The 23,022-nt window shown below is 39.8% G+C and overlaps 1 long non-coding RNA gene across 1 annotated transcript; it reads left to right on the forward strand.

Moving 5' to 3' along the window:
- Positions 1–18,049: 18,049 nt before the first annotated feature.
- LOC103278586 (uncharacterized) lies at positions 18,050–20,027 on the forward strand. The gene is made up of 2 exons (XR_506172.3): positions 18,050–18,761; positions 19,001–20,027. It is a non-coding gene; the product is annotated as an uncharacterized LOC103278586 (long non-coding RNA).
- The last annotated feature ends 2,995 nt before the right edge of the window (positions 20,028–23,022 follow it).

Raw genomic sequence — 23,022 nt, forward strand, 5'->3', positions numbered from 1 at the left:
CTTTACACATCTAGCCGAACAGCCAGTTTAGCCTACTTCATGAAGTACATTGAGTACATGTATTTTTAAAATCCTGGAAACCTAGAGTTGGGAGGGGTCTCATAAACCATTGAGTCTAACCCTTGCTGAGCACAGGATTTCCAGATAAAGCATCCCCAGCAAATAGTTGTCCAGGCTCTCTTTGAAGATGTCCAGAGAAGGAGACTCCACCACCTTTCTAGCAATTTGTTACATTGCTCAAGTGCTCAGGTAAAGTTCATGAAGTTTCTTCTAATGTTCAATCAAATCTATGTCCTGCAACATCAAACCATTAGACCTGCCAGCCCTTGTTGTCATTAAAGTGCAGTCAACTAACCCATCAATCAACTCTTCATGCCAACTCCTTCAACCTTACCTCAAATGTGTTGTTCTCCATGCCTCTTATCATCCTTGTTGCTCTTCTTGGAATCTACTCCAACTTGTTTATATCTGGCTTAAAATTAGATACAAAGAACTGAATGCAGAACTCCAGATGAGGCCTAACGAGCATAGAATATAATGAAAACTATGCTTTTATTAATGCAAGATAATATAGCATTTGCCTTTTTTTGCTGAATCATAACATTATTGTTTTATATTAAAAAATCCCAAGATTTTTTTCACTTGTAGTCCTGCTGAACCATGTATTCTCCATCCTACGCCTGTGCATTTGGTTTTTTAGTATTAACCTATATACTATAGATAATCTTTTTTCTGTAAGGGCATTTGCAGGTGAACTCTCCTCCAAGTTTTGCATAGACTCAGACCAGCAAGTATCATTTACCCTCAAAACATAGTGAGCCACAATGTTAAGCAGACTAACAAAATTCTCTAGGAAAACGAGAAATTCTTCAACAGTTTCTTGGAGATGGGATTCGCCATCAGCTGTGGTGGTACCAAAGTTTTCTTCTTGTGCTCTGACCATAAATTTAAATCCTTCACAATGTCCCAAATGTAGTGTTGAATCAGAAGCACTATGACGGAAATGGCAGGCACTACAAAAGGGGAGTAATTAAAAGAAAATTAGCTTCTCTTTTAAAGAGTGGCCTTTTTCTAAAGAGGTCAACCAGAAAATGACATAGGCAATCCTCTCAGGTAAAGGTCTTCTGAGAAATTTGGCTGTAATCATATAAATGGTACCTTTTAAATACTGCAAGATTCAATTAATTAAATCAGCCAGCTCCCTGAAATATAAAGGAAGAAGTTATAGCACAAAATGTATAGGTCTGCCATCTAATGACTTTCAACACTAAAGAAATGTCACACTACAATTTACAGTTCCAAAAACATTGCCTGCGTATTGCATTAGAGGCCGGCTGCCTGATTATTTATGTGAGACAATGAGAAAGATCAGCCGTGTGTTGCCCTGCAGTCATAAAATACATGGAATGAACATCTGATGTTGCCATAACCCTCTAACCTAGACATAATGATTTCTGCCTCACTTTTATATTTGTGGATGATCTTTGGGAATATTCTGCTGAAAAATACTAACACACAGCATTGCTATCTTCAAACCAGATGGGCATTAAAAGGCTAATTAGTCTTTCTTCCACATGCTATGATTTTATAAAGCCTTTGTCAGCTAATTATTTTCCTTCCTCCTTCTATTTTTCTTTAGTTGTAAGCTTTACTGGAATTGTCTTTGTGTGCATGCTTGTTTGTTCTTCTGTTGTCAACCTACCTTACACTCAAAAGACTCTGATTTATAAATTTTTATACATTGCATTATCATCAGGTATCAAACTACAGGGCAAGAGGTGAAGTGACGGGAACAGAAAGACTAATTTCACAGGTACATATTTTCTACTTCCATGGGTTGCATAGGCCATGGACGTACTGTTCAACTTGAAGGGTGGAGCTGAAAAAGCAGCAGGGAATCATAACTCATGTGGGATGAGGAAAGTTGGCAGTGGTTTTGACTGACAGTCACTTTTGAGAATTGCCTACTACTTTCAGTAGTACCATAAGTAGTATATCTACAGAGGACAGGCCTGAATTTGAAAAATCATCAAAAAATATTTCTCTATTTGGAAACATTATTTGAATGAAGGACCCAATTGTAAGCTGAAGAGAAATAAGGAAAGAGGGGAGATATGAAACAATGAGCACCTGGGTGGCAGACTCAGCAGGTATGTAGGCCACTGATCACATTCTGCCACATTTCCTTTTAAATTATAGTGGGGGGGGGGTCTAAATTTGCATCTGCATATGTATTAGCATATGAAATTCTTCTTTGAATTGGTGTCTCCTTTTGCTGCTATGCAGTTTGCCTTTTTTTGGCAATGTCCTGACCGCAGACAAGTCCACAAAGAAAAGGTAAGTCTGCTTGGGTCAACTTCAAACCTATCAAGTCAGCACTAGAGTAAATATCTACTGGCTAAGAGCCATGGTTTTACATGCATTGGGGACATGTCATTTGGATAACATGCTCTACCTGGATCAAAATCCCAACTCCAGGGATTTCTAGAAGATATGGATTATAGATCCATTTCAATCTGGTTTCAGGCCCAGCTATGGAACAGAGACAGCTTTGGTTGCCTTGGTGGATGACCTATGTAGAGAACTAGACAGGGGGAATGTATCACTGTTGGTTCTCCTTGATCTCTCAGCGTCTTTCGATATCATTGACTATCGTATCCTTCTGGGTCAACTCACTGATATAGGACTGGGACACACTGTTTTATGTGGCTCCAGTAATTTCTGGGGGGCCATAATATAGTCCTAAGGCATTAAAGTCAACCCTACTATTATTTCTCTTCCTGGCAATGTCACTTTTCCTGGTCATATGGCTAAGTGCTGTGTTGTAACCTCCTCAGAAGTGACAACATCAGTAAGCTTCTGCAAGCCTCTTCTTGCAGTCAGAAATGCAACAATGGTTCTATGTGACATATCTGAATTCACCTCCAAAATTCTGGCATCACTCAGGAGCTTCTTTCCCATTTCCCCTTGAGTCAGATTAATATCTGAAAGTAGCCTGTCTGCTACAAAATCAACTGTGTATTGTGTGGACTCCTTGCAGCAGCTGAGAGGTGAGTCCACATTATTTCACTAATGTAGACATAGCCTAGGGCAGGCAACTGTGCCTCTTCAGTTGTTGCTGGTCTTTAAATCTCATTATCTCACATCAATGGCTAAACTTAATAAGGCTAGAAAAAGCTACAATCCTGTTTATGTGAGATTTGTTCTATGGACTGCAAGCAGCAAAGATGCTCTGGATTGACTGGGTCTGATTGAAAGAAAAAGGATCCTAGACTTTGTGCCTTACAAGGTTGAAATAGCATAACAGCACAACAGATCGGAATTATTATTATTATTATTATTATTATTATTATTATTATTATTATTATTATTAATATATTTATTATTATATTTATTTATACCCTGCTTTATCTCCCCGAAGGGGATTCAAAGTGGCTGCCATTTGGACTCAATGGTCCAGGTTCTTCATACCACCCAGGTTGAATCCTGAGAGCATGCAGAATTTAAAAACATCTCATCAGTAAATATATAGCAATTAGTACCCATTTTCTTTTCTGGTGTTGTGTTCCAGGTTGTCTTTAGGATCCTCCCTGCCTCTTTCTTTTCTCTCTTATCTTCCTTTCTATCTGGTCTCATTCTTCTTTTTTATATTTACACCTCTTAATTTCTTTCTGCCTCTGTTATTGGTCTTATGATTGAATGTTTAATTTATTCATTAAGCAATATCTTTGCAGTAGTGTTTTCTATAATTTATAGCATGCATGCTTCCTAGACATGTTTTATTTGATTCTTAAAGATAGTTTATAGAACAGTGTAGATACTGTGGAATAAAGCCAAACTGTGTAACAATAAAGCTGCTGTGTAATAACAGTGCACTTCAGAGATTCAACAATAGCCAATTCCTGCTGTATTCTGAATGTTCACATGCCAACTAGGGATGGAAAGAATATTTGCAAAAGGCTGACATGGGGAATTCTGAAGTGATGGGAATTTTTCAGCTGGGGGAATTAAAATGGGATAGATTGTGGATTTTAAAAATTACCATGTGCTCTCTATTATTGTGAGTTTTCCAGGCTATATGGCCATGCTCCAGAAGCATTCCCTCCTGAGGTTTCGTCCACATCTATGGCAGGCATCCTCAGAGGTTGTGAAGTAACTCATGTAACTAAGTTTTTCCAATATACCTCACAACTATGAGGATGCCTACCATTGAGGAGACATGATAGCCATGTATAAATATGTGAGGGGAAGTCATAGGGAGGAGGGAGCTTCTTGGCAGGGGGTTGGACTAGATAGCCTATGAGGTCTCTTCCAACTCTATTATTCTATAATTCTATGATTATCTGCCTGCCATAGATGTGGGCAAAACGTCAGGAGAGAATGCTTCTGGAGCAAGGCCATACAGCCCAGAAAACTCACAACAACCCTGTGATTCCAGCCATGAAAGCCTCTGACAACTGTGGAATGGATAGGAATTTATTGTTTAATAGAAATCTCAAACCTAAGGGCTAAGGTACTCTGTCAGGAGATGACTCTTAACTAGAGATGAAATGGTTCCCAAATTCTTTATCAAAGGAAGTATTGAGCAATTTTAGCAGTTGTCTTCCCACTGCAAAAAAATGCATTTGAAAACTGTGTAGACTATTCAACTTGTATCCCTTTCTGTGCAAAATGTTACATGGGTTTTTTGTGAGAAGACAACATTGCCTGCATAGAAAACATTATTTTCTGCATAGAAATATTATTTGTTTTTCTGGACGAAAAAGCTGGTGCTAAGGGATTATTCTATGCAAATTTTTCATATGGAAATGTCTATGAAGAAATATTATTTTCTGAAGAGAAAACAGAATGCTGTTTCCTGATCACCAAATTCTGCTTTCTGTACAAAAATTGAAAATGTTGCAAGGAAGTGCAAAAATAATCTTATCATTCCAGAATTCTCCTTGTTGTTTTTCAATTATTTTCTGAATATTTTTCACCCTTATTCTTACAAAAATAAAATGTTTGCTTGCCATACATAATTGACTTCCTGAAACTAGCAAGAACATCCTCCCTGAGCTCATTTCTTTTAAAAACATTTTGAGCTTTCACCCTCTCTTCTTTTCCTAGAATTGTCCTACCCTGTTCTGTAATTCTACTATTACTTTTTGTGTATATCCTCCATAATACGTCCATGAGCATATGCTATAATTCTCGTCTCTTTTCTTTATCTTCTTGTTCATACAAGCTGCCCTGAATAAAGAAGTCATTATCTGCAAGTCCACAATGAGACCAGACATCCACTTTCAAGATGTTGTATAGATGATATATTGATCAGTCCTCAATGAGTAATCGTGTTCTAATGAAAAGAGCTTACAGAAGTTAATGTATCTGCTCATGCAAACCACAAACGAAGCGTTTGATGACACAAAAGGTCTGGCTGTGTGAATTATAATTACTCCCTACAACAATAAAAGTCAGAAGTGGCTTTATTTATTTACTACAATCAATGCTTGTCAGTGGACTACTGGCTGAAAATTCGCTTTTACAAACTAGCATCCAGATTGTTTCATTGCCTTCAACACTCTGCAGAGAATTAACCCTGAAATTCCCAGTGCCGACAGTAGCACTAGATCTTGCACCCTACATGGAGCAGCCATCACACTATGTTCCTTTCTTCCTTGTAAGGTTCACTTTAATGCAACACGCTTTGTGTCACCATCATGTTGCATGTTCCACCATCCTTTCCTCACATGTTTGTTGACTGGGGTAGTATAAGTCACAATGCAGTGGCACAGTTACGGTGATGATAATGGTGGTGGTGGTGGTGGTGGTGGTGGTGATGATGATGATGAGGACAATGATGATAATTAGATGTCACTCAAACTTTATTTGGGTTCAACCCATTATCTCATCTTTTCTCTATATTATTTCTGCACTTCAATATTCCTTTAACACAGGGGTCCCCAAACTAAGGCCCGGGGGCTGGATGCGGCCCATCGAAGCTATTTATCCGGCCCCCACGGCACAAGGGCAGAAGCGGTTTGGGCTAAATGACCCAAGGGGTCTCTTCTTCTCTTCCAACCCTTATTATTATTATTATTATTATTATTATTATTATTATTATTATTATTTAGGCTGGGTGGCCATCTGTCAGGGATGCTTTGCTTGTGCTTTTGGTGCCCAGAGGAAGAAGGGGTTGGACTAAATGGCCCAAGGGGTCTCTTCCAACCCTCTTTTTATTATTATTATTATTATTATTATTATTATTATTATTATTATTATTATTATTAACATTGAGGCTGAGTGGCCATCTGTCAGGGATGCTTTGCTTGTGCTTTTGGTGCACAGAGGCAGAAGGGGGTTGGACTCAATGGCCCAAAGGGTCTCTTCCAACCCTCTTTGATATTATTATTATTGTTATTATTATTATTATTATTATTATTATTATTATTATTATTATTATTTATTTTTAATTATTATTGCTTGGTGGCCAACTATAGTCTGAAGGATCGTGAACTGGCCCCCTGTTTTAAAAGTTTGGGGACCCCTGCTTTAGCAATTACCCCTATACCTGGGTTAGAAACCACTTTGTTCCACCCACCTCTAGGCACTGATTATTTGTTCTTTTGAATTGGTTTCTGTTTCTATTTTCCTCTCTTTTCCCTCTTCTCATTCTCCTCCCCAACATGAAAGTTAGCAAGGTAAAGGTAAAGGTTTCCCCTGACATTAAGTCCAGTCATGTCTGACTCTGGGGGTTGGTGCTCATCTCCATTTCTAAGTCGAAGAGCTGGCATTGTCCGTAGACACCTCCAAAGTCATGTGGCCGGCATGACTGCATGGAGCGCTGTTACCTTCCCGCTGGAGCGGTACCTATTGATCTACTCACATTGGCATGTTTTCAAACTGCTAGATTGGCAGGAGCTGGAGCTAACAGCGGCCACTCCTGCCGCTCCCGGGGTTTGAACCTGGGACCTTTCGGTCTCTAGCTCAGTGCTTTAACGCATTTCGCCACCGGGACTCTAAAAGTTAGTAGGAATTCTAATTTCCCCCCCTTTTCTATGTACATACCTCCACACACTTGCATGCACATATATACATCTATATGTGCAGCTGAAATCAAGGTTCACCAGTTAGTTGGATTACACATAGATAAATGTGTGTTGCCCCAGAGAGGAAGTAAGTGGATGCCCCATTACAAACCTGCTGGAAGTTTTTGCGCAAAATCTCATGGCTCTTACTCCTGAGGAGTCTACTGCCTGCCATCTAGTGGCCTACCAACTCATTATCAACCAGTAACTTAATGTGGGATAGCAGGCTACCAGGTTTTTGGGGTTGTTGTATGTATTCCGGGTTGTATGGCCATGTTCTAGAAGTATTCTCTCCTGACATTTTGCCCACATATATGGCAGGTATACATACAACATACAACAACCCTGTGATCCCGGCCATGAAAGCCTTCGACAACATACCAGGTTTTTCATTAATTTTAAAGAAGAAAATAACTATGAGATTACACAATTTTAACTGCCATGACTCAATGCTATGAAATACTACCCTATATCTTAACCACCATTATACTGCCCCCCCCCAAAAAAAATCCCTATAATTCTTGCAATAGTTGCCCACCCCTGATTTAAGGTAAAGGTAAAGGTTTCCCCTGAAGTTAAGACCAGACATGTCTGACTCTGGGGGTTGGTGCTCATCTCCATTTCTAAGCTGAAGAGCTGGCGTTGTCCGTAGACACCTCCAAGGTCATGTGGCCGGCATGACTGCATGGAGTGCCGTTACCTTCCCGCCGGAGCGGTACCTATTGATCTACTCACATTGGCATGTTTTCGAACTGCTAGGTTGGCAGGAGTTGGGGCTAACAGCGGGCGCTCATTCCGCTCCCAATATTTGAACCTGCGACCTTTCAGTCTGCAAGTTCAGCAGCTCAGTGCTTTAACACACTTTGCCACCAGGGCTCCTGATTTAGTTGGTCCTAAAAATATTTGGTTTGGAAAGAAAGGAAGAATTACATTTTCTCTTCTTTATCCAACTAATGCAGTCACATAAACAAAGTTGAAATTTACCTTATCCATGGCCAAAATCAGGGGAGCACCAACTGATGTTAAATGCCTGGTGATAGCTGGTGCATCTACACTGCAGAATTAATGCAGTTTGGCACCACTTTAACTGTCATGGCTCAATACCATAGAATTCTGGAAGTTGTAGCTTTACAAGGTCTTTATCCTTCTCTGCCAAAGAGTGCTGGCATGTCACCAAGCTACAACTACACTGATCCCATAGCAGTGAACCATGTCTGTTAAAGTGGTATCAAACTGGATTAGGTCGACTGTGTAGATGCACCCAGGGATGCAATGGAAATGCTTTTGCTTAATGTGTGTAGGGAACCAATCAGTAAGCTACTTTCATTTTAGACTTACTTGATAAAACAGGACCATTTATCTAGCCATATTTCATTGAATGCTGTGGGACTTACTTCCAAGTAAACATGCAGAAAATTTCAAAAAAATGATTCCGTGTAAAAGCGTTAATGTGTTCTGTGGCCCCATCTACATTACCATATGGTACAGTTTGAATTGCATTATATGGTAAGTGTAGACTCACATAATGCACATCGAACTACATTGAACTGGATCCAGTTCAAGGCAGATAATCTGCATTCTGAAACTGTATTACATGTCAGTCTAGATGGGGTCTGTATGAGCAGTAAGAGGGTCCGAATTGGATCCAGCTATAATTGCGCTACATTGGACAAAAAAAGCAATGATTTAGAAGGAAATGTTAAGAGCCATAAAAATGAATCCAGAACACAATTATTAAAAAGTATACTTTAAACATTTTGTAATCAAGATAGGATCAGGAATTTTGTCAAAGCATCTCCCCACAAGATTGTGAAAACTAGACATTTTTTCCCGAAATTAATTTTTAATAATGTGCAATAATCGGAATTGCTCCAGCCTGCGCACATTATAATTCTTTTTGACAGAAAAAGAAATATTTGTGCAGTTTTATGAGCAAAGTTGACCTGAGGCTTCACAAAGCTGATTGAGAAACGGGAGCCAATGCAGCTTCTTAACTCCTTCTTGGCTTTGTTTTTTTGTTTTTTGTTATTGTTGTTTTAGTTTTTTTTGTTTCATGCCATAATAGTTCTGTTAAAAAATCCAATCCATAATTCACTTGCAAATGTAGTACCACATAATACCTTAGTTTTCCACAGTTCTATGCCCTCCAGATCAGTTGGACTACAACTTCCAGCATGTTGGAGAGTTACGAGACAAAGCAAGAGGAAGAAGCCAGGTTAGGGAAGTTTCCATTAACTATATGTTAACCATTTATGATTGCACTGCAGTTATATAATCACAAATATAATCATTTTTGCAGCCTATATTTGCACTGCAGTAGATGAAAAAGATAGCAACACAGCAAGGTATGCTTTATTATAGGAAACAAATGGAAATGTCAGTCTTGATGTTTCAGAGAATATGTGCTTATTCCAATCACATATAATTATTTTCAGAAACTTGTTGCAGAAAAAAAAAGATATTTAATGAACCTAGCACTCTTTTATGGGGCTATTATTTTGACGAGTCTCGTGTTGCATTTCAGCAAGCAACAACTTATTTGTTCCTGAAGAAGGGATCTATATTAACAAATCTGGCTCATTCAATGTATTTCTATAGGCACTTTGAGTGTATTCTCACCTCATCTTAGCAACCAAGACAACACTCTGCGTATTGTGCAAGGCTGGTCCAAGGCATTTTGCTGTCTGAGTGCAGCAGCAAATGGAGACATGGAACATCACATTTAAATCCAATCACATTTTTTTTTCTGTATGAAGCAGGAAAAAAATTTGCCTAGCAGTAAAAATACAATTGTAGTGAATGATTTCAGCTAGGACTGCAGTTGAGGGGTCCATACTCGGTGAGTGTACCCTTAGCCAGATCAGCCAGGACAAATAAATGTGCTCAACAGATAGAAGACAAGTCACTGAGGTTTATTATGATTTGGCCGAAAAGGATGCAATTGGCTTCAAAATACAAGAATCTTATACAGTTCTGACAGCTATTCAGACTTCCCCTGATTGGCTGGAGAGGAGGCCGGCTAGGATCCATGCTGGAATTGGTTGAGAGTTTCTTTGAAATCACAGCCTACAGACAGGGATTCCCGTGGCGGGAAGAATAGCAGCCAAGGATTGGTCTGTTCAAGTAGCCAATCTGCTGAAGAGATGCCCCTTGGGAGAGCGCAGTCCATGAGGAAACAATGGCTTAGATATGCTGATGAGTTTCTGATTAACTCAAGTATCCAGTTCTGCACAAGACAAAGGTGTAAGACTCAAAAGACAAAGTTGTTGTTTCCAGATAATCAAGGACTTGGCTGCCAGCTCTTCGAAGTAAATGAATCTACATCTCTTCTGGGGTGGCAGACTCTCAGCCTCAGGTTAAATGGAAAAGTATCCTGAGTTTATTCTATTGGTAAAAGGATTATCTATCTACATAAATACATTGGTTCTGATTGTCATTTGGCTTGGGAAATAGCTATAAGGACCTTGGCCATGTTCTCCTTTCCCAAGGGGTTATGCAAACCAGGTCATGGAGAGGTGGTTGGCTTCAAGTTATATTTTGATACAAACATATTTAGAAATGTATATTTTTACACTTCATATAGGGAACTGACACAGAGCACAGTATATAAAAGATACAAGATACCCAAAATCATAAAATGGAAACAATCTATTAATGAGTTTATAATTGATAGAGTTTTTAGGGTAGAGTTGCTGCTAGGTCCACTCCAGAATCTCTAAAACTTCAGAATTTTTCAACTCCAAACCTCTGGAAAAGGTTTTTAATAAAAAGAAAAATTAATATGTTTGCTTGGACTTTGAACTCTGGTGCTGGAGGAAAATCCTGAGAGTGCCTTGGACCACAAGAAGATCCAACCAGTCCATCCTCCAGGAAATAATGCCCGACTGCTCACTGGAGGGAAGGATATTAGAGACAAAGTTGAAGTATTTTGGTCACATCATGAGAAGACAGGAAAGCTTGGAGAAGATCATGATGCTGGGGAAAATGGAAGGAAAAAGGAAGAGAGGCCGACCAAGGGCGAGATGGATGGATGGTATCCTTGAAGTGACTGGCTCGACCTTGAAGGAACTGGGGGCGGTGACAGCCGACAGGGAGCTCTGGCGTGGACTGGTCCATGAGGTCACGAAGAGTCGAAAACGACTGAACGAGTGAGACGACGATGAGTCTCTTAATGAACTGTAAATCTTTTGAGGTGGTCAGAGGCGGTCCAACAATGAGGCGAATTAGGCAGTCGCCTGTGGCACAAAACATACGGGGGCGCAGTCGAGACTGCTTTTTGTTGATTTGTTGTAAAACATGATGTTTTGGTGCTTATTTTGTAAAATCTTAATGTAATTTGATGTTTAATAGGCTTTTCCCTTAATCCCTCCTTATTATCCAACATTTTTGCTTATCCACTGCTTTTATTTTTCAGTGATTGGTTTGTGGGGTGGCAAAATTCTGTTCACCTACACTTGAAAAATACCTAGGGCTGGCTCTGGAGGTGGTGGTGGTATTGTGACTCAATAACAGAATGAGAACCAATGAGATGTAGAGGTTTGAGGGTTGAACTAGGACATTGTGAGACCAAGGTTCAAATCCTGGCTTAGCCATGGAAACCCAGTAGGTGACCTTGAGTAAGTCACACTCTCAGCTTCTAAGAAAACCAAAAACAAACCCAATCTTAGCAAATCTTGCTAAGAACATCCCATGAAGGGTCCCCATAAATCAGAAAGAACTTGCAGACTCATATCATGATCATCATCACTACCAACAACAACAACAACAACAACACAATGGAGTAACAAGCAACATACAATCCAATAGAATAGCAACAAATTGAGACTCTTTTGTGACACCCCAAAGCTACAGCCCTGGACAGTTGCCTCATTCTGGCCTATAGTAGGGTTTGTTCTGTGAAAATGCCATAGTACAGAACAGGGCAGAAAAATACAGACAACTACATTTCCATAGTTTCACTTACACAAACTCAAAAATGTATTAACTTCCATAGAGGTTAATTGGAGGACCTGGAGGAATCACTCCAGGTCCTCCAATGCAATTCTATGATATGTGTCTTACCCTATGAATTCCCAAAATATGGGTTTTGCTGTCACTGGTAGTTTCAGGTATCTATGGGTGGTCTTGGAATGCATCCTCAGTGGATACGGGGGTCACACTGTACTCAGCTTTGGTTCAGCTGTCCACTTGGATCTCAATCAGAATATATACCAGCATTCAAAAACACACTTAAATTGCCACCAAGTGCTAATGAGCACTTAGTTTATTTTTGGGCAAACCAACAGGGACGATATCCCCAAGAATATCACGAACTACAGAGATCTTCTTATCCCACAGAAGGGGACTTTCTTCTGTGGAGGTTTCTGGAGTGAGAAATGCACTCTCTTCAAAATGAGATCAGCTCCATTCTCATTTCCTTCAGGGTGTGAAAATAAAACCTATTTTTAATCTGCTTCTGTTAAGCTATTTTGATTATTGTAATTATTTTAACACAGTGGTTACTGTTTTTAATGATGTCAAGCAGTGACAAAAATAAATAAGCAAGATAAAAGCTGAAACATCAGACTGCTAATAAGGGGCTAAATTTCAGATGCTAAAAGATGATGAAAATGAGAAGAGTTGGGGGCTAGAAACATTTCAAACCCATAAAATAAAATTTAGAATTTGAGGATTTGAGGATTTTTAAAATTTGTTTTGTCTGTTTGTTTGTCTAGATTCTGACTGCAGGGCCGTAACCAGAAAAACTTTTTGGGGAGGGTTTTGAAAATATCGGGGGGGGGGGGTTGAACCCCTACCTCCCCTCCCCCCGGCTACAGACCTGTCAATATCTGCTTGAGATAGTGCCTGGAGGTACTCTTAATTTTTTGCGTCTCATAGACTTAGCATGGGGATTTGGTTAACCAGTTATAATTCATGAGTAAAACAGGTTTTTTTTTTTAAAAAAAAAACTGAAATTTTTTTGGGGGGGGGGGGGGGTTGAACCCTTAACACACACACACACACACACACACACACACACCGGCTACAGGCCTGTCTGACTGTGTCCTTGTGTTCAAATTCACCACACCACTATGCTCTAATATAAATATTAGAGCATACCTTTCTTATGTTTTCTTTTTGCAGAGAGTAGTACCTTTGCCTTGTTAGCAATTTTGGCTTTGGCTTTATGTTTAAACCCTTGGTTGCAAAGATCCTTAAAGATGGAACTCTAGACTAGGAATAGCTTTTCCCCATCTTGTCTTGTCCAACAAGAAGTATCTGAAATAAAGAATTTGAAGCAAGGGTGGGTAAATTATGATATTCCAGATCAGCCATGCATACCCTGGGCCCATTCAGCTGTTTGGGGCTCTAACTCCAAGAAGTCCTTGCCAGCATGTTCAATGGTCGTGTTATCTGGGAATTGGAGGCCCAAACACTTGGAGAGCCATAGTTTGAGGGTGCCTGTTCCACATGATGGACTGCAACTCCCATCTGACCTAATCAATAGCAAATTATGCTGAGAGTTGCAGTCCAACAATATGTGGAGGACTGCAAGTTTCCAATCCCTTATTTTAAAAGTAATCGGAAAATTATTCTGAAAATTAAACACAGAAAAAGCAGAATCTTGATTGCAAATTTTAAAAACTTTGGCAAGAATGTTGCTAATATCCTATGAAATCTCTTTCTCTGATTTCTTCTCCCTACTCTACTCATGATTTTTTTTTAAAGCACAACATTGCTCTTAAACGGGACACAAAGCCATGGTTGAGAGTTGAGTTTATCCATGCCAACATGCATTTTGTCTATTTCTTTGAGATATTGCTTGTCTTTACAAGAATATAATACCACCCTGGTTTTTGATACAGTCTTGAGGAAAATGTCTCCTTGAGCAATGCAGGTCCAAACAATCAGGGAGGGGGGAGCTGAAGAAGGTGGGAGACCTGAACCAAATATGCATAATCCTTACAATAAGCATGGAGTTAGCTGTCTTAATTCTTCTTCGGAAAAAGCCTGAAACACGGGTGTTAGCAGGGGTTTAGAAGAATATTTATGAGCCTTCAAGATAAAGGCTTTGCTAATGTTGCTGGCTGTTGTCACACATTTCCATTAACCTGCGACAACCCACCAACGAGCCAGCGCGGCGGGTGTTAATCTCCGTAAATGTTTTTCATCCAGTCAAACATATTTGGTCAGGACATTGTGCCAGCCTCAAAGCTTCTCCTGTTCTTGCACCGCCAGTGATAATTATAATTATTAATGATTTCCGGTTACTCAAGGATACTGGGTTTGTTGTGTAAAGAATGCTCTTCATGTAAAGCAAAGTGGCAAAGAACTCCACAAGCGTGATAAAGAAAAAAGTCTACGAAGTTGCTGCAACTCAGGGAAAGTTTGTAGAGTAGCTCATGCATGCAAGTAACCATGTGAACAAAAATTATTTAGCTGTGGCAAACAAAAATATTGACAATTAGACAGAATATCAACCTGCTCAAATACAGTCATGCTTAATTTAAAATAACTAATTATTAATATTAAAGTAAAAGCAGAAAAATGCCTAAATTTCAGTATAATTCATCAGCTTCTTATGGATTCCCAATTATGTGGCTTTCATAATAGTAAATGTTACAAACTTTATTTGAAAGTGATATTATTTATCCCCATGCTGCAGCACTTCCAGACACTATATTTCACGTTTAGCTCACATGATTTTACTAAACAATATCAGTTATGTTGTCAGATGCTGTTACTTTTTTTAAAAAAAGTATCCTCCTTTGGGATGATGCATTTCCTCTGACAATGTGAAAGTGGCCATGCAAGTTAAAAGTCATTTGGATGGGAAACTGGAATTCCACCACACAAAGATTATTACATTTGGATGCAGCAATGTTCCACAATGACCTGTTCCAGTAATGATTGACTAGAAGACCAGTACTGTGTGGAACAGTAGCGTCAGTATAGGATTGGAAGGGGTGCAAATTACATACACTATAGTTATACCTGGCATTATTACCCCATTACAATGAAGCTGGAGCCCCTGGTGACACAGTGTGTTAAAGCGCTGAGCTGCTGAACTTGCAGACCAAAAGGTCCCAGGTTCAAATCCCGGGAGCGGAATGAGCGCCTGCTGTTAGCTCCAACTCCTGCCAACCTAGCAGTTCGAAAACATGCAAATGTGAGTAGATCAATAGGTACCACTCCAGCGGGAAGGTAACGGCGCTCCATGCAGTCATGCTGGCCACATGACCTTGGAGGTGTCTACGGACAACACCGGCTCTTCGTCTTAGAAACGGAGATGAGCACCAACCCCCAGAGTCGGTCACGACTGCACTTAACGTCAGGGGAAACCTTTACGTTTTACTACAATGAAGCTTCAAATAGCATGGTTCCATCTGCACTTGCAATAAATGTGCACTGCTGATTTCATCAAATGTTCTGGGATTTTACTATGGTACGGTTTGGTATGGTAGAGGTCCATGGGAGTGAAACCATGAATTACTGCAGTGGGTTACATAAATCCTAATAATACCACTGATGTGAACTTCCAAGCATGCAATGAGCAACATCCTCCATGCCTTTAATCCTTGAATAAATGTTGGATGCATTGCATTTTTAAAAATATTTGATGCCTAAAAGTTTTTGTGTCACATTTTTATTCCCTAAAATGTAGCTGAATAATTACTGCCAGTGTTGCCATCAGGGATATTTTTGTTCTTTGGGGCAGAGGTCCCATGCCCACTTCCAAAATGAGCTAGAGAGCCCCCAAAGGAATGATGTCTGAAATAAGGCTGTTATCCAAAGAGACAAGCAGGAAACTCATAATTATACAGTCTAAAATTGTACAAGCCCTAGAACCCAAAGGGGAATAACCAAGCTTCTGCTGGACTAAATTGGCTCTACCATTTTAATGGCTCCATTCTCTATTGATTTTCAGATATTATTATTTAATTTGTTGTCAAAGGCTTTCATGGCCGGGATAACAGGGTTGTTGTATGTTTTCCAGGCTGAATGGCCATGTTCCAGAAGTATTCTCTCCTGATGTTTCACCCACATCTATGCCAGGTATCCTCAGAGGTTGTGAGGTCACGTCACCGCTGAGGATGCCTGCCATAGATGTGGGTAAAACGTCAGGAGAGAATACTTCTGGAACATGGCCATACAGCCCGGAAAACATACAACAAACCTTTTATTATTTACTTTATTACTTTATCTTTACCCCACTTTTCTCCTGATATAAGGGCTCAAGATGGCTAATAATAAAAGTGGAATTCCATGTAAGACCATGAAATGAAAGAAAGATATTTACTTGGGAAATGAGGGAGTTTAATCACAAATAGAACCATTGTGATATAGTGGTTAGACCGTTGGACTATCTACACTGAAGCTAGCTTCAAACTGTGGTGACCAGACAAAATGATGTATATAAAAGAAAGGCTTTAATGTGCATCAGTGCTCTGTGATTTGTTATTCAGGCCTCAAACTGGTTCCAGAATTTCCTGTGTAATCATCTGCACAGCAAAAAACCTTCTTCAATATTGCCTTGAAATTGAATTAAATGGTCAGTGTAGATCAGTGGTTCTCAACCTGTGGGTCCCCAGATATTTTGGCCTACAACTCCCAGAAATCCTAACCAGGATTTCTGAGAGTTGAAGGCCAAAACATCTGAGGACCTACAGGTTGAGAACCACTGCTTAGATGATGCCTTAGATTGAGCAAACTCCCATTCAAATCTCCACTCAGCCATGGAAGCTCCCTGGATACATTCATCATTCACTCTCCGCTTCACCTATCTCTTGGGATTGTTGTACAGATAAAATGGACAGGAAAAGAAAGGAATGTGGAATACACAGTGTCAAATTTAATGACACTAAGAGGAGATTTTGCACGGGTAAAGAAGATCACATGTAGAATATTTGGATTATCTGTTTCCTCATTTCTTACTCATATACAATGACTGAGGCTATCGGAGGCCTCTCATTCACATGAACACCACAATGCAAAGATGACTTGACTTGATGACAAATAACAACCACAAAAAACCAAAGGAACACAGGAAGATTCACAGTTTATGTACAACATGTTCAAAATACAAGTCAACAATATCTATGAATCTTTCACTTATTCACTGAAATTACAAAGTAAACATTGTATCCAACCAAATGTGATACAGATGATGAACTGCTATCTAGCAACCAGAACAATTTGACACCACCTCAAATGCAATACTTTTCAATTGTGTCGTTCCTGCTGTGACTCATAAAGTATTGAGGAATCAAGTGGTGTACATGTAAGTCAGTGGTTCTCATCCTGGGGTCCCCAGATGTGTTTGGCCTTCAACTCCCAGAAATCCTAACAGCTGGTAAACTGGCTGGGATTTCTAGGAATTGTAGACCAAAACCATCTGGGGAACCCAGGTTGAGAACCACTGATGTAAGTGTAAACTTGACCTTAATTTTCCTGAGTGGAGTGCAGTATCCCCCAACTGGCATAAAAATAAAGAAAAATGTATCAGCTTTAATTGCTGCAAATTGAGTTCCAAGTGCTATGGCAGTATACTGTACATTCAGTTAACTCGGCAGCGGGAAAGACGGGAGGGAGCAGAGTCTTGATTTTCCCAATTGGCTCAGTCAAAAACAACACACTGCAGCATCTCCTGGCTTGTGTGTTTTTCCTCATAAATACTTTTTGCTACCTTAAACCGAAAGGTCCCAGGTTCAAATCCCGGGAGCGGAGTGAGCGCCTGCTGTTAGCTCCAACTTCTGCCAACCTAGCAGTTCGAAAACATGCCAATGTGAGTAGATAGGCACCGCTCCGGTGAGAAGGTAACGGCGCTCCATGCAGTCATGCCAGCCACATGACCTTGGAGGTGTCTACGGACAACGCCGGCTCTTTGGCTTAGAAATGGAGATGAGCACCAACCCCCAGAGTCAGACATGACTGGACTTAACGTCAGGGAAAACCTTTATCTTTTAACATACTATGACTTTGCTTGGTCACACATACCTATTTTTCCAACTATGAAACATCAGAAACTAGGGATCCCTAGGTAATCCTGATGTCTAGAGAACTTGGTTCAACATAGTTTTCAAATGTTCTGCTGACCACATTGATTGGGTAGATTTTAGGAGTTACAGTCCATAAAGTCATGCTATGATGGGTTGCAACACTTTTGCATGGGCCTTGCATTTTGAAAGCCAAAGCTATAGCCATCCTGCCCCCATGATACCCATGCCAGAAACATGCCACGGATTCCACATGTGCCTGTCTAACATGACAATTTGTTGAAATGTTTTCTGAATTTAATTTCAAAGTTATACATGGAAAGGCATTTTCTCTCAAGACATCTTCCCACTCTCTTTATCCTCCTGTTTCTTCAAGGAAAGACCTGCTGGGGCTCATCTCTTTAAATATGTGTTATAGTCATGAGTGATCTCAGTCTTCAAGGGTTAAGTTGGGGCAGGAGGGGCCAGATCAGGTCTAATTGTTGGAATGTGTGCTTAGTTCAAGTTAAACAATGGCTCCTGGGAAGGGAGGGGGATCAGCCAGAGAGGTGCTGAGCAGTGAAAAGAGTGTTGTTTGGGGCCTAGTTTCCTGAATAGACTTGTTAACGACCATGGCTGATGTATGCTAAGCAGGCTCGGCTGGGGAGAGAAAGGCCAACGGAGTCGGCACATCATTCCCTGTGCCAAGGCGTCCACTTTGATGGCTCCTTTGGAGGTAGGACTGAAAGCCAACGCTTTCCTCTCTGCTTCTTCTCTCTCACTCGGTCTCTCTTTTTTCATTTCTGCCATGTAAAGATAATCAGGTTTATGTAAAGTATGTGTGCTCTTTTGACAGTCTGCGCTATCTCATTAATTCAATCACACCAAACCCCATTGTTCTCAAAGTGTTTGAAATGCGGATAGGGACTGAGGCTTTTTCAATCCTGTCAATCAATGTTAACATTTTTCTTGCAGTTGCCATGGCCAGGGCCAGAGTTCATGAAAACACAGAAGAAGAGCCAACAAAACAAGAATAAAGACTTATTTGAGATACTCTTTTTAAAGGACATCTACCATGCACAAAACATGAGAAGTAAATGTAGACAAGTTTGGACACTATGGCGCACTGTGAGGAAAAAGGGGAGGAAAATGAATTTGAAAATCAAATAGGCCTATAAAAACTTGACCCAAGAGTTTCTGGGAAAAACCCAGTGAATTGCTCCCTGGTTGAACAATGTTCTTTCTTTCGTGCGTTCTTCAAGAGGACAATGCTCAATATATTATAACACATGCCACCAATGTCTTTACACTGTTGTAAGCCAGCTCAAGCCAACAGAATGCTGATTGAGGACAACAAGAGATTGGGAGGGAGTAATTCTCTCTTTCTCTGGCTGCATTACAAACAAGCACTGGGAAAATTATTCATGCATATACAGCCAACAAAACAGAAATGGGAGATTTGTGATCTCGTGCAGGGCAATCATGTGACTCGAATTTTTTTCTTAAAGGAAAAGAAAAAAAAACAATGCCATTCACTGGCAGAGTCATTGCAACATTGCCAGTTTAGCTTTGTGTGTGTGCATATGTGTGTGTACCAGTAAAGCCACATTTTTTTTATGATACCCATAAAAATTGAAGTTTCCTTTGGCCCTGAATGCTGTACAGGGAAAATCAATCTGCATAGCCACAGCAAAGAAACTTGGCATGTTATGTCTTTGCTATAGCTTTTCAGTAGTTGTAATATTTTATTGGACTCATCTGCCTCGTTTCTGACGCTCAAGTGTTTCAAATTTTTTTTCTTTTGAGGGATTTGGGAGAAAATATGGGAGGGGAATATTCTTTGGTAATGTCAAATTATATCACCCTTCAAAGGAGAAGAACGCTATAATCTTACAAAATTGGAAACCCTAAACCAATTTGAGTATGGATTCAAGAACTCCTAATACCAGCAGACCATGAAAAGATTTTCTGTTATATAATAAAAAGAGGAAATATTTCAGACAATTTGGCATCCCCTTTTTAAGCTATATCTGAGGTATAAGATCTGTGCCAGTAACAAGTGAATCCTACATCAAAGTGAACAACCACCACCTCTATCCTCTCTCTTCTTTCTCTTTCTCACCTCCTCCCACAATGTCTTATCTTTCCCATTTTCTGTGTTATTCTATCTGTTCTCCCGTTCTATAAAAATTCCCTCATAGTGCTGGAAGGAGTGATAGTGAAGTGGATGGGGTAAAATGAGGAGTACATTAAAAACATTAAAAACCTGAAAAATAACAAAAAGTGACAAAAACAATGAATAACAAAAAGATTAATAACAAACTGAATGGGGGTTAATAAAATGAATTGAATCATCTGAAAAAAATTACTTTTCTATAAATCCGTTTTGGAGTGTCCCTATAAAATAACTTTTCTATAAATCTGTTTTGGAGTGTCCCTATAAACTGGCTCTACTATTTACACATAGCTAAAGCTTTGCCTGGTGTATAGAGTGAACAATCAATCTTTGCTTTTCTCAATAATATTCACAATGGTGAAAACCTAGAATAAATAATTGTATTTATTGAAGAAAATTAGTTTGTGATATTCTGTCATTATCCAGCAGCAACAATTGCTGAAGTGAAGATAAGTAGCCTGAAACATGTTTCATGTGAAATTGTCTATTCTGCTCAATAATACTTCCATAGTAACAGAACACAAGAGGCCCATCTGCATGGATCAAATGAGGCATGGTGGGGTGAATGGACTTTGTGATATCCACAGGATGCAGAGAGCTGGTTCACTCTACACACCAGGCAAAGCTTTAAAGGTAAAGGTAAAGGTTTTCCCCTGACATTAAGTCCAGTCGTGACCGACTCTGGGGGTTGGTGCTCATCTCCATTTCTAAGCCGAAGAGCTGGCATTGTCCGTAGACACCTCCAAGGTCATGTGGTCTGCATGACTGCATGGAGCGCCGTTTCCCTTTCCGCTGGAGCGGTACCTATTGATCTATTCACATTTGTATGTTTTCGAACTGCTAGGTTGGCAGGAGCTGGGGCTAGCAGCGGGCGCTCATTCCGCTCCTGGGATTTGAACCTGGAACCTTTCGGTCTGCAAGTTCAGCAGCTCAGCGCTTTAACACACTGCGCCACCACCAGGGGCCCTAGGCAAAGCTTTAGCTATGTGTAAATGGTAGAGCCAGTTTATAGGGACACTCCAATTTCCCTGGGGCTCGAGGAAATTGGGGGCAGGGGGTGGCACATATTGCCCCTGTTCCTCCTTTCCTCTCTTTCTTCTCTGAGGCTGGATCTACACTGCCCTATATCCCAGGATCTGATACCAGATTAACTGTTTTGAACTGGATTATATGTGTTGGCACTGTCAGATATTCTGGGATCAGATCCTGGGATATAAGGCCTGTCTGGAAGGGCCCTAGATCATGTTGGTGTTTCAGTCAGCATCAGCACTAGTGACAAATAATGACCACCAGCAATATGAGTGCCTGTCCATTGTTGCTGAAATGAATTTGGTCCCTCCTTTCCTCACTTCTTTCTCTGAGTTGTGCTGGTACTTAAGCAAGCAACAACTCTAGTGGGAAGTAATGATCGCTAGCAATATGTATGGCCATCCACTGTTACCAAATTGGATTTGTTAGTAGTGGACAGCATGGAATCCTTCCTGTGACCAGGAAGACATGGTCCTCAGCCAGCTCAGAGGCTGGCCGTGCATCTTGGGGCTCAACATAGGTGTCTTCTGTAAATTGCCCAGGATGGTGTGCCTGTTCAGCCAAATTCTACTACCATGGGAGCAAATTATACTGTGGAAATAATGATTGAATATTTATTTTTAATGATTTAGGATTTACCAAACAAGGTTGTAGGTGCAATGGCTTTGAAGAGAATGCAAAGGGTCTGATGATGACAAAAGAGAGGTTGAGGGAAGAAGTGGATTTTATCAAATTAATCTAATTAAGAATAGCCATATAAAACAGCACATTGCTAGCAAAATAGTAGCTAAGAATGCAGTTTTCTTCCAGACCTTGTTGTTCCTGCTAGGCATGTGCTATCAATTGAAACAATGCTTTAAAATTCATTACAAAATAAAGGGGTGCAGGCGTTTTGTTTCCAAGGTGTTTCTAAAGTATAGTTAGTGATTTTTTTTTACTATAACGAAAGTAATGAAATTTCACTACTTTTCTGTTGTTGTAATTGTGCATAATTACTGTAATTGGGGAAGTTTCATGGGCTCCTTTATCCCCCATTTTTACAGCTATTTAGGTGAAACTTGCTGCAATGGTAGAACACATTTACCACTGTTAGCTCATCATATTTCAGAATGTTTCACTTATACACAGATTTTTGGGGAATTTTCAAAGTTATTATTATTATTATTATTATTATTAATAATAATAATAATAATAACTTTATTTTTATACCCCACCTCCATCTCCCCAAGGGGACACGGGGAGGCTTACATGGGGCCAACGCTGAGTCAAATACAATAACAAACATAAAACACACCAAATAACAGAACCACGCGCAAAAATAAGAATTAAACATTAATATAAAAGAATAAAATAGCGAACATTATTAAAACATGAATTAAAACACAGCAAGGGAATTTTTTAAAGTTTTGACAAAAACATATTTTTTATCCACAACAGCTCTCTCATATAAATAAATGTCTCTCATATATTAACCAAAAGAAACCAATATTAACCAATTCTACAATTTTCATAGAATTATAGAATATGGGCCATCTAGTCCAACTCCCTTCTTCCAAGCAGAAAGGTACCATCGAAACTTTCCTGACAGATGGTCATCCAACCTCTAAACCAATGAATATGCTTTCCTTATTGAGTTGGAGAGGACCCCCAAGGACCATCCATTTAGGGATTTCTTCCCAGCCCAGCACTGATTTACTTACTAGAAGTATCAGTCAGTCCTCCATTTTGCAGATTCAACAATTTATTGGAACTCTGGCTGGCTGCTGCTGTGACAGAAAGACAAATTTCTCCC

Source organism: Anolis carolinensis, chromosome 4 (genome assembly GCF_035594765.1).
Source record: "Anolis carolinensis isolate JA03-04 chromosome 4, rAnoCar3.1.pri, whole genome shotgun sequence".
Classification (NCBI taxonomy): Eukaryota; Metazoa; Chordata; class Lepidosauria; order Squamata; family Dactyloidae; genus Anolis; species Anolis carolinensis.